Genomic DNA, 10,260 nt, shown 5'->3' on the forward strand with positions numbered 1-10,260 from the left:
GAGGTTCAATGTTGCCTTCCACCTCCCTCATTTCCCCTTTCACTATAAAAGCTCTTCTTTGTGTTCTTCTTTTGTGTGACATAATTTCTCCTATTCTTTCTTTTTCCCTTCCCCCTTCTCCCAGTGCATCTTTCTTTATCACTCCATTTTTTGGAGATCATCCCAACAAAATCAACACACTCATGCCCTCTGTGTAGACTCTTTCTAACTGCCCTAATAATGATAAAGTTCTTAGAAATTACATGTATTATCATTCCATGTAGTAAACAGTTCTCTTTCATGTTTACCTTTCTATGCTTTACTTGAATCTTGTGTTTGAATGTCAAATTTTCTATTCAGCTCTTGTTTTTCATCAGGAATATTTGAAAGTCCTCTGTTTCATTAAATATCCATCTTTCCCTTGAAGAATGATACTCAGTTTTGCTGGGAGGTCATTTATGTTTATAATTCTTGCTCCTTTGTCTTCTGCAATATCATATCCCAAGCCCTTCATTCTTTTGCTAAATTATATATGATCCTAACTATGACTCCACAATATTTGAATGGCTTCTTTCTTGGTGCTTGCAATATTCTCCTTAATAGTGGAGCTCTGGAATTTGGCTATAGTATTTCTGAGAGTTTTTATTTTAGAATCTCTTCCAGGAAGTGATTGGTGGACTTTTTCGATTTCTATTTTACCCTTCAGATCTAAGCTATTGAGTCAGTTTTCCTTGATAATTACTTGAATAATGATATCTAGGTAATATTTTTTTGATCATGGCTTTCAGATAATTCAGTAAAATAAATTATCTCTCCTAGATCTAGTTCCCTTCAATAAGATATTTCACATTTTCTTTATATTTTTTCACTCTTCTGACTTTGCTTTTATTATTTCTTGATGTCTCATGTTGTCATTAGCGTCTAGTTGCCCAATTCTAATTTGTAAGGAATATTCTTCAGTGAATTTTAATGTCTCTTTTAGGATTTGGCCAATTTTGAGTTTTTTAAAGTGTCATTTTTATGCCTCTTTTTACTATTTTGTGAGTTCTCTTTCCAAGAGTGTTATTTTCTTTGGTATTTTTGTGCCTCTTTTACCAAGCTGTTATTTTTTTTCATAATTTTCTTGTGTCACTCTCACTTCTTTTCCCAATTTCCCCCCTGCTACTCATATCTTTCTTTTTCAGGGGGATTAACTTACTTTGACAGTGTATCTTTCAGGGATGTACACATAGATGAGGTTGATGCACTAACTATAAGAGTTAACTCATTATTTAGGATGTTCCAAAGGATGGTGTGGGATAAAAGAGGTATTAGTTTCCCTAAAAAACTGAAGGTCTACAGAGCTCTTGTGCTGACCTCACTGTTATATGTTTGTTAAATCTGGACAGTCTTATCAGTGCCATGCTAGGAATCTGAATTGCTCACATTTGAATTGCCTAACTGAAAATTGCCTGGCAGGATAAGATACCAGACCCTGAGGTCCTTTCTTGAACTGAACTGCCAAACATTTAAACTCTACTGCAGAGGGTGCAATTCTGATTGACTGGCTATGTTGTTTGAATGACAAATGTACATTTGCCCTGCTCCCTTGTGATTGACCACAAGTGCCCCAAATGTGTCCTAATAGAACTTAACAGAGCTTGCACTATATATTGATATATACTTTGAATATTCAAGATCATGTCCATACCATGAAAAGTCTTTGTATTAAAACATTAATGGAAGAATAGGACTTCCTGCAAGGAAATGTATACATTTTCTCTGCCTTCAGGGAAGGGCCCTTGAATTAGGGGAAAAATCACAAAGCCTGGAGAGGACACATATACATAAAAAAGTTGGGAATCCGAAGCAAGGCATCAAGATCAAATATCCATCCTCAGTAATTCTAAAAGTGTGGTTTGGGGACTCACTGGGGCCTCAAGATTATTTTTGGAGGTCTGAGAGGTGAAAACTATTTTTATGATAATATGAAGATGTTTAAATTTTGAATGTGGTAAGTACCAGTGGATATCATGCACTGATAAATGTTTAATAACTAGTTCTCTGGGGGAAAATGTACCCACAAGACACTTTTAAGTTTAGTTTGCATTATTAACATTTTCTTCCTCACTTTCTTTAGTCTAGAAACAAACAAAATAACAAATCAAATCCTGATTTTGCAGCATTTGCAGATTTCTTAGGCTTAAATGCTCATGCTGAAAATTAATAATTAGCTGGCTATAGTCAACTCTTCAACATAACGCATACGAACAAAAGTTCTTTGGGAGGTCCTCAGTAATTTTTAAGATTGTTAAAGGTCCAGAGACCAAAAAGTTTGAGGACCACTTTTCTGCTACATGGATTCTTAAACTTTTTTGAGTCATGGACCCCTCTGACAGTCTAGTGAAACCTATAGATCCCTTCTCAAAAAATGTTTATGAATGCATAAAATGAAATGCAAAGAATTACAAAGTCAACCCATCATATTGAAGCAAAGATGTATTTTTTCCCTGTCCAAGTTTATAGACCCCCCCCCCCCATGAAATGTATGAGGTATGTGGAGCCCAGCTTAAGAACTCCTGATGTAAGAGTTTTCTTCTTTTGCTCTTGCCTTTGTAATTTTTTATATCAATAAATAAACATGAATTTATTAGTTACCAGCTGGTACTGGGTACCAGGAATACAAAGGCCAAAGTTAAGCAGTCCCTCAAGGATCTAATGGAGGCAGATGACATACACACACACACACACACACACACACATATGTATATGTATGTATATATACATATATGTGCACATACATATATACATCCACACATACAGATATGCACACATATATATGTATATACACACATATATGTATACATACACATACATACACATATGTATGTATATACATAATGTGCATAAAATGAATACCAGGTAGTTTTGGGTGGGAGTGCAATAGATGGAGGGGGAAGCAGGAAGGCTACATGGAGATAAAAGTGCTTGAACTGAGCTTTGAAAGGAGCCAGAGGTTTCAAAAGTTAGAGGTGAGGACAAAGTACATTCTAAGGATGGAAAACAGTCAGTACAAAGGTCCAGAGATGGGAGATGGAGAATTCTGGGTGGAGGCCAATCTAGATATATTGTGGAATTCTAGCAGTTAAGCAGTTAGTCAACACAGATTAAGTGCTTACTATGTGCTAAGCTTTGTGTTAAGTACTGGGGTTACAAGGGAAAGTAAAGATAATCTTTATCTTCAAAAACATGCATTTTAATGTAGGCAACACATAAATAAGTATGGACATATAAAATATATGCAGAATATTTTAAAGTAATCTGAAAAGGGAAGGGAGTGATTTGTTAGGAGACTAGCAAGGCAGGAAGGAGTTAGTCTGTAAAGATTTTAAGGTCAAACAGAAGTTTATATTTGGTTATACAGCCAAAAGGGAGTCACTGGGATTTATTGAGAAGAAGAGCAATATGATCAGAACTGTGCTTTAGGAAAATAATTTTGGGAACCTAGCAATGGCGATAATGGGTGGGAGGAAGTCTCGGTTTCCTACCCATACAATCCCTGGAGGTTTATTGAAAGGGAAGTATTTTTCCAGATAGTTAGAGCTTAAGCCTCTAACTTCTAAAATCTGAGAAATGGCAGAGGTCCCCTCTTATGGGGGTAAGTAAAACTTTGATAATTCTATCTGAATTTGGAATCCAGAATATTGTCACAGAGAGAAATTCTACAGTGTTGTACATCAGAGCAGCAGGGAGAAATGCCCAATAGAAACCATACGCCATATCTTCCTGTAACACCAATGCTACTTGCAGCCACTAGCACATAGGAGGGCTGCTAGGACAAGTTCTTTGATTTGCTTTTCCAAGGAAAGCAGCTTTAAGGGGTTTACAATCTCACTTTAATTAAACATACATATATCATTCACTTAGTTCATGGGAAAAAGTCAGCAACCCGAACTTCAGAGAAAACACAAATTACAAAAACAGAGCAAATAACACAAATCAACAGACAGGGCTTCTGTCTGTCCTTAGCAACACATACATAAGTACCAGGGAGAGAAGCACCAACATCTGTGTTTTCAAAGCCGGAGTTCTCCTTAATGGCTATCCAGAGTCTCCTCGGGCAAAATCACAGGAATGCTCTTCCAACGAGTGAGCCCCAAAGCAAAATGCTAGCCTCTGAGTATATATATGCTTCTTCAGAATCAGAAGGCATCACAACCATGTGACTCAAACTCATGTGACTTAGGCTTTCTTGTGACTTAAGCAGGTCATCAAAGAGTCTTGATTCAATCAAAGGCACTTGATTGCCTTAGTGCTGAGAATCACTCCAAAAGAAAAAAAAACCAGCAAAAAGTCCCACTTTGCTTGCCACTACACTTCTCACCAGCAGATAATGTGGTAGGCAAAGAATGCATTCCATGCCAGACCAGCAGTTAGCAGGTGATGACATCAACAGACTACATCTATGGTCCTGAAAAATTAAAAAAATGAGTTGTCCTTACAAACAATTGATCTGGTTATTTTGTCTCTATGTGTGTATCCTTTCATGTGTCTATCCTGGCACCCCAGATTCTCTTGATGTATGCTGCTCAAACTATGTGCCCTATTTATATATTTTCTTGATATGTCTCTACTTTTTCCATTGATGGCGTGTATTATAATAGGAGAGAGTACTACCAGGTTTATTGGGAAATATTCTATTGCTACTTTCCTTACTTTGCTATGTCATTAAATACCCTTATTTGAAACTAATTGTGCTCTCTGGATGATTAGTAAAAGAAAATGCATTGGTGTGGGCTCATAAGTTTTCTTTAAAGTTTATTTGAACTCATAGAACACCTTGAACTCAAGGTAATTTGTCTAGGATACTTATTTATGGGTAGGGAGAGGATGTCACCAGGTAATACTACATGTCTTAGCCCCATTACTTTGACTTTCTTTTCTGTGTATATGAGTTCTTGTTATTGAGAGGCAACTTGAGATGGTGGATAGGTCACTGGACTAATAGGAATCAAAATCCTATCTCAGACACTTGCTAGCTGTGTGTGATCCAGGGCAAATTAACCTCTTTGAAGATAATTTTCCTCATTTATAAAATGAGAATAATAATGGCATTAGGGTTATCATGAAGATCAAATGAGATAATATATGCAAAGGATTTTGCAAACCTTAAAGTGCTCTATAATGTGAACTTTTATTATTATTTTTTCATTATTTTATTCTTTCCTTTTAGTTTATCCGCAACTGCCTGATCTGTTGGGAAGAGCCTTGTCTATTTTCTTCCTTCCACACAGATGCATAATGGTATACTAATGACATTGTTTTATGTGCTTATCTTGTGTTATCCCTGTTATATTGTTGTGTAAAGTTCTGTTGACACCAGTTATCCCAAAACTCCCATTGCCCTGTGTAATGAATAAGAAAGATCTTGGGGCCAAATTTAATAGCAATTTAGATCTGAAGAGCTTCCCCATCCATTAATAGGCCATGTGACCTGCCAACATCACAGGAGGCCTAAGTCATATGTAGTGGGAGGAGCTTACTGAGAGGAAAAGGAAGTTGTGTCACAGAAAACGCTGAGAGGGCCCTTATGGCTGTTATGACTGTTAGAGCTGAGGTAAAGAGAGTTGACCTCTGATAGTTGAGCAAACTGTGGTGGCTGTCAGTGAGTGAGTTTTTGGGAAGGCCTCAGAAGGGGGTCAGAGAGGTTTTGGGATGGCGAGGATCCATGCTGTGATGTAGTGTTTTAAGTTCCTTGCTGTTATGATAAAGTAGGCTCACTGGTTGTGGGAGCTGGTGGCTTGGTTTTGGTATCTGGTTATCTGGTGTCTGAATAAATGTTTTACTTCTTCTACCTTCTATATGGAGAGTCTTTCATACTTTGTGATACAGAGCTACATAGACATATTCACGATTATCATTGATGTTGTGTTTATTGCCTTACTGGTCTGGTCTGATACTGTAACATTTTGTGCTTCAGCTTCTGATGTATTATTCTCTCTAGATTCTCTCCCTCTGTCACCATGGTAACCAGACTGGCTACTAGACTTGACCTGGGCTGAACTGAAATGCACTCTTGACCTCCTTGACTCTCTCTGCCTTCTAGCTGAATTTACAACAAAATCAGTAGATTCCTGTTGTTCTACCACCTGAGATTCCCCATCTTGCTGTGGTATAGAAAACATATTCTCATTTGGGTTAGATGTTTGGGTAACTGTCTAAGTTCTGTCCCGTAATAGTCTGTCCCTGCTTTCATATATAATACTATAGGCTGTGAGTAAAATTCAACCTTGTCTAGAGATTGCTGTTGGAATTTCTCTTCCTGGGTTAACTGTAACTTCTTTCAGATAGCTTTCCAAATCTTTAGGTTCTCCCCTCTGTAGCTTCTGTTTCCAGTCCTCACACAAACTGGTGCCTTTAGACCCTTTCTTCTTTTAAAGCCCTTCTACCTCCAAATAAAGATCTTATACCTTGTGATCCCATCCTATCTGTTGCCAAATAATGTATCAGTAAGGCAATAAACACAACATCGACAATAATCGTGAATATGCCTATGTTCTGCATCACAAAGTATGAAAGACTCTCCACATAGAAAGTAGAAGAAGTAAAACATTTATTCAGACACCAGATAACCAGACCCCATAACGAAGTCACCAGCTCCCACTACCAATAAACCCACTTTATCATAATAGCAAGGAACTTAAAACACAACATCACAGCATGGAGCCTTGTATAGCATTAAGACAAAGTTCATGACCTCGAATAATATCATGAGCATGCCTGAATGGTTTGGAATCACAGGATATAAGGAATTCTCTAAGTAGAAGGCAGAGGAATTAAAGCATTTGTTCAAGCTCCAAAGTACCAGACCCAAAGACCAATACCCCCAATTCGATATTGTGGTCAAAACCTTCCGGATCCAATAAGCCAGCCTCACAATAGTAACCAGGAGGTTACAGAAAAATATCATGACAGCAAGCCAAACCATACTTGTGCTTCCCCCCAACGCTAGGGCCCTCCTCTAAGAAGATCACTCACGGGTCCCAAGCCCCTGCTCAGCACTCTCCAGCCTCTGCCGCTGCTTCAGCTTCTTCTGCTCCTCAGCTTTGCTCCTCCAGCTTCTACTGCTCTGGCTTCTGCTGGTTCTGTTTCCACTGCTCCTGCTTCTCCTGCTTCTCTTTCTCCTGCTTCTACCACGTCTGCCTCTCCAAGCTCTGTTCTCTCTTTTTCTGTAGTCCTTAGTCCCGATCGACTAGAACGTCAGCTGATTGACCAGAACTTAGGCTTTGGTCTTAGCAGCTCCCCTTGGGGCCCCAGGCACTTCATGCCCACATTGGCTTAGCACCTAGTAATTAGGGGTTTGGGGCCTACTTAGATGCAAACATCTAATCAGACCTCCTTTTGTTGGCCCCACCTGGAGCCCCACCTGAAGCCTATTCAAATGGGTGGGTGGGGGGGTGGGAATCTCACTTACTGATTACCTTTACACCTTGCCATCCCAAAACCTCTCTGACCCCCTGCTGAGGCCTTCCCAAAAACTCACTCACTGACACCACCACAGTCTGCTCAGCTCTCACTGGTCAACTCTTTACCTCAGCTCTAACAGTCATAACAGCCATAATGGCCCTCTCAGCATTTTCTGTGACACAACTTCCTTTTCCTCTCAGTAAGCTCCTCCCACTACATGTGACTTAGGCTTCCTGTGATATAAGCAGGTCACACGGCCTATTGATGGGTGGGAAAGATCTTCAGACCTAAATTGTGATTACATATACCTAGGAATATGTGAGCCCTAGAGTCCACACATTTCAGGGTGGGGTGAGATGCTCCATTCCTTATCCCTTAACTACTATACCACAGAAGGAAAGAGACAATACCATAGAGGGAAAAAGGAAGTTAGTGTTTCAAGGAAGCACAATTGGATGAAACAATATTATCCAACAATAGCATTGATCCTTGGTTCAAAAAGCACTGTCTCGTAGGGAAGGTTATATTAGACAAAATTATTCTGTTTATTTCCCTCTTTCTAATAATGATTAACATAATTACTCAGCATTTATATGGTTTCATTCAATGTTCTTTGTCTGTATGGTTTGATTGCAACAGCAGACACATCGAGTCTGTTTTACTTTAAAAAAGAGTTTTTAAAAGTGCCTCTTTCACTATTTACATAGTTTGAAATCCATTGTTTGCAAAACAATTGATTTTATGAAGTTTTGCTTTGAATGAAATATTTATGTAACTATGGCAACAGGAACTTGTTGGATGTCTATGAGCTCTGGGGTAGCTTGTTTTATATTCTCTAACGTCTGTTTGTGTTATTCTTGCATTTACTCTCCTTATTCTAAGTGGGAGTTAATGCAAACATTCACAAACACCTTCAGAAAACCCAAATAAGCAAATTAACAAACAAAAAAGCGTTCTAAATCTGCACATTTCTAATGGTAATTTAAATTTGAAGGTCTTTCCCACTCATTAATAGGCTCATGTGACCTGATTATGTTAGAAGAAACCTAAGTCACATGTGGTGGGAGGAGCTTGCTGAACTAGAGGAACAGGAAAGGGTGGAGCAGGAAATACTCAGAGAGGTTAGAGCTGAGGGAGAAAGCAGTTGTATGCTAGCTGTGCTGTGAGTGATTGTGGGTGTCAAGGCCCCAGCAGGGGGCGGGAATGGTTATGGGATGGCTTGGCTCCCTGCTGTGATGCTGTGTATTAATTTCTTCGTTGCTATGATGGATTGGACTTGTTGGTTTTGGGATCTGGTTCTTTGGTGTCTGAATAAATGGTTTACTTCTTCTATCTTCTATACAGAAAGTCTCTTATATTTTGCAATACAGAACTACATAGGCATATTTACAGTTATTGTCTGTATTGTGATTATTGACTTGCTAATACATTTGATGAGTTGGAGGATGACATTGCAAGGTATAAAATCTCTATTTGGAGGTAGAAGGGCTTTAGAGGAAGAAATGGTTATCCCAGGATGGGATGATGTACCTTATTCCTACCTAGGAAGGAAATGATCTATTGGAGCAGGGCTCTGTGAAGACTGGAAGCAGAGGCTACAGAGGGGAGAACCTAGAGATTTGGAAAGATGTTTGGAAGAAATTAAAGTTAAACCAGGGAGAGAATTGCCAACAGCACTCTTGGGGAGGCTGGATATTGTTATCAGCTTATCGTCTGATTTATGAAAGAATGGACAGATTGTTAAAAGAGAAAATTAAAATGGAAAGAGAATTAGCTAGCGTGAATGGGAAGATTTCTATAACAGAGCTAGATGAGGAATCTCAGGTGGTAGAAGAACTGATTATTGTTCAAGAATTTTGCTGTTAATTTGGCTAGAAAAAAGAGGAAGCCAAGGAGGTCAAAAGTGTATTTGAGTTTGCCAGTCTTGTTGCCATGGTGACAGAGGAAGAGAGTCAAGAGAGAATGATACAATATTAGGAGCTGAGGTACAAAATACTTTGTGGCATGATGCTCTTGAGCCAGAAAATGATACATTAGACCAGGATCCTCAGACAGAAGTTTGCCCCATACTGTAAAGGAGGCAAGAGACCCTAGAAAATAATACAGTGTTTTGAAAAGTGTTGGAAGATTTTACACAGCAGGAAATCACAGATATCTTGAGTAGGTTTATCCAAGGAATGGGAGAATCATTAATATCTTGGATTGTGAGAAATAGTGATGAAGGGGTTGCAAGGAGTATCTGTGGACAGTGTGGACTGTATAAAATTCATAAGTATTAGTAAGAATCATTTTGTACAGAAAATTTTAGGGATTATCATCTGCAAAGGGGTAACAGGATGATTAGTCTGTTAGCTTTAGCAGCAGAGGTATGTAACTGAGAGTATCCCATTGATTCTGTGTGGCCCAGGTGTTTCAATAATGCGGCTAGCAGCTGCTGTGGGGGTGTAAAACCAACAACAACCAGCTCACAGAATGCTGCAAGCCCAGGTTCTTTTGATCTGCTTTACTAAGGAAAGCAATGCTAAGGGGTTAACAATCTTACTTTAATCCAGCATACAAATATTATTCACTTAGTTCAGGGGGAAAAGCCAGCACCGTGAACTTCACAACAAATACAAACAAATTACAAACAGACCAAATACAATTCATAGTTACCAAGAAAACCATCAACATCTGAGTTCAGCTGGAAGACCCTTAGAAGGGCTGCCGAGAGTCCCGCACCTTCAGGAGTGAGAGCCTGAAGCAAATAACTCTTGTTCTCTCTTTTTGTACAGTTTCAGACATCATCAAATGTCATCTGTGGGACAAGAACTTAGGCTCTTACTATTGGCTCTG

This window comes from Trichosurus vulpecula, chromosome 6 (genome assembly GCF_011100635.1).
Source record: "Trichosurus vulpecula isolate mTriVul1 chromosome 6, mTriVul1.pri, whole genome shotgun sequence".
NCBI lineage: Eukaryota > Metazoa > Chordata > Mammalia > Diprotodontia > Phalangeridae > Trichosurus > Trichosurus vulpecula.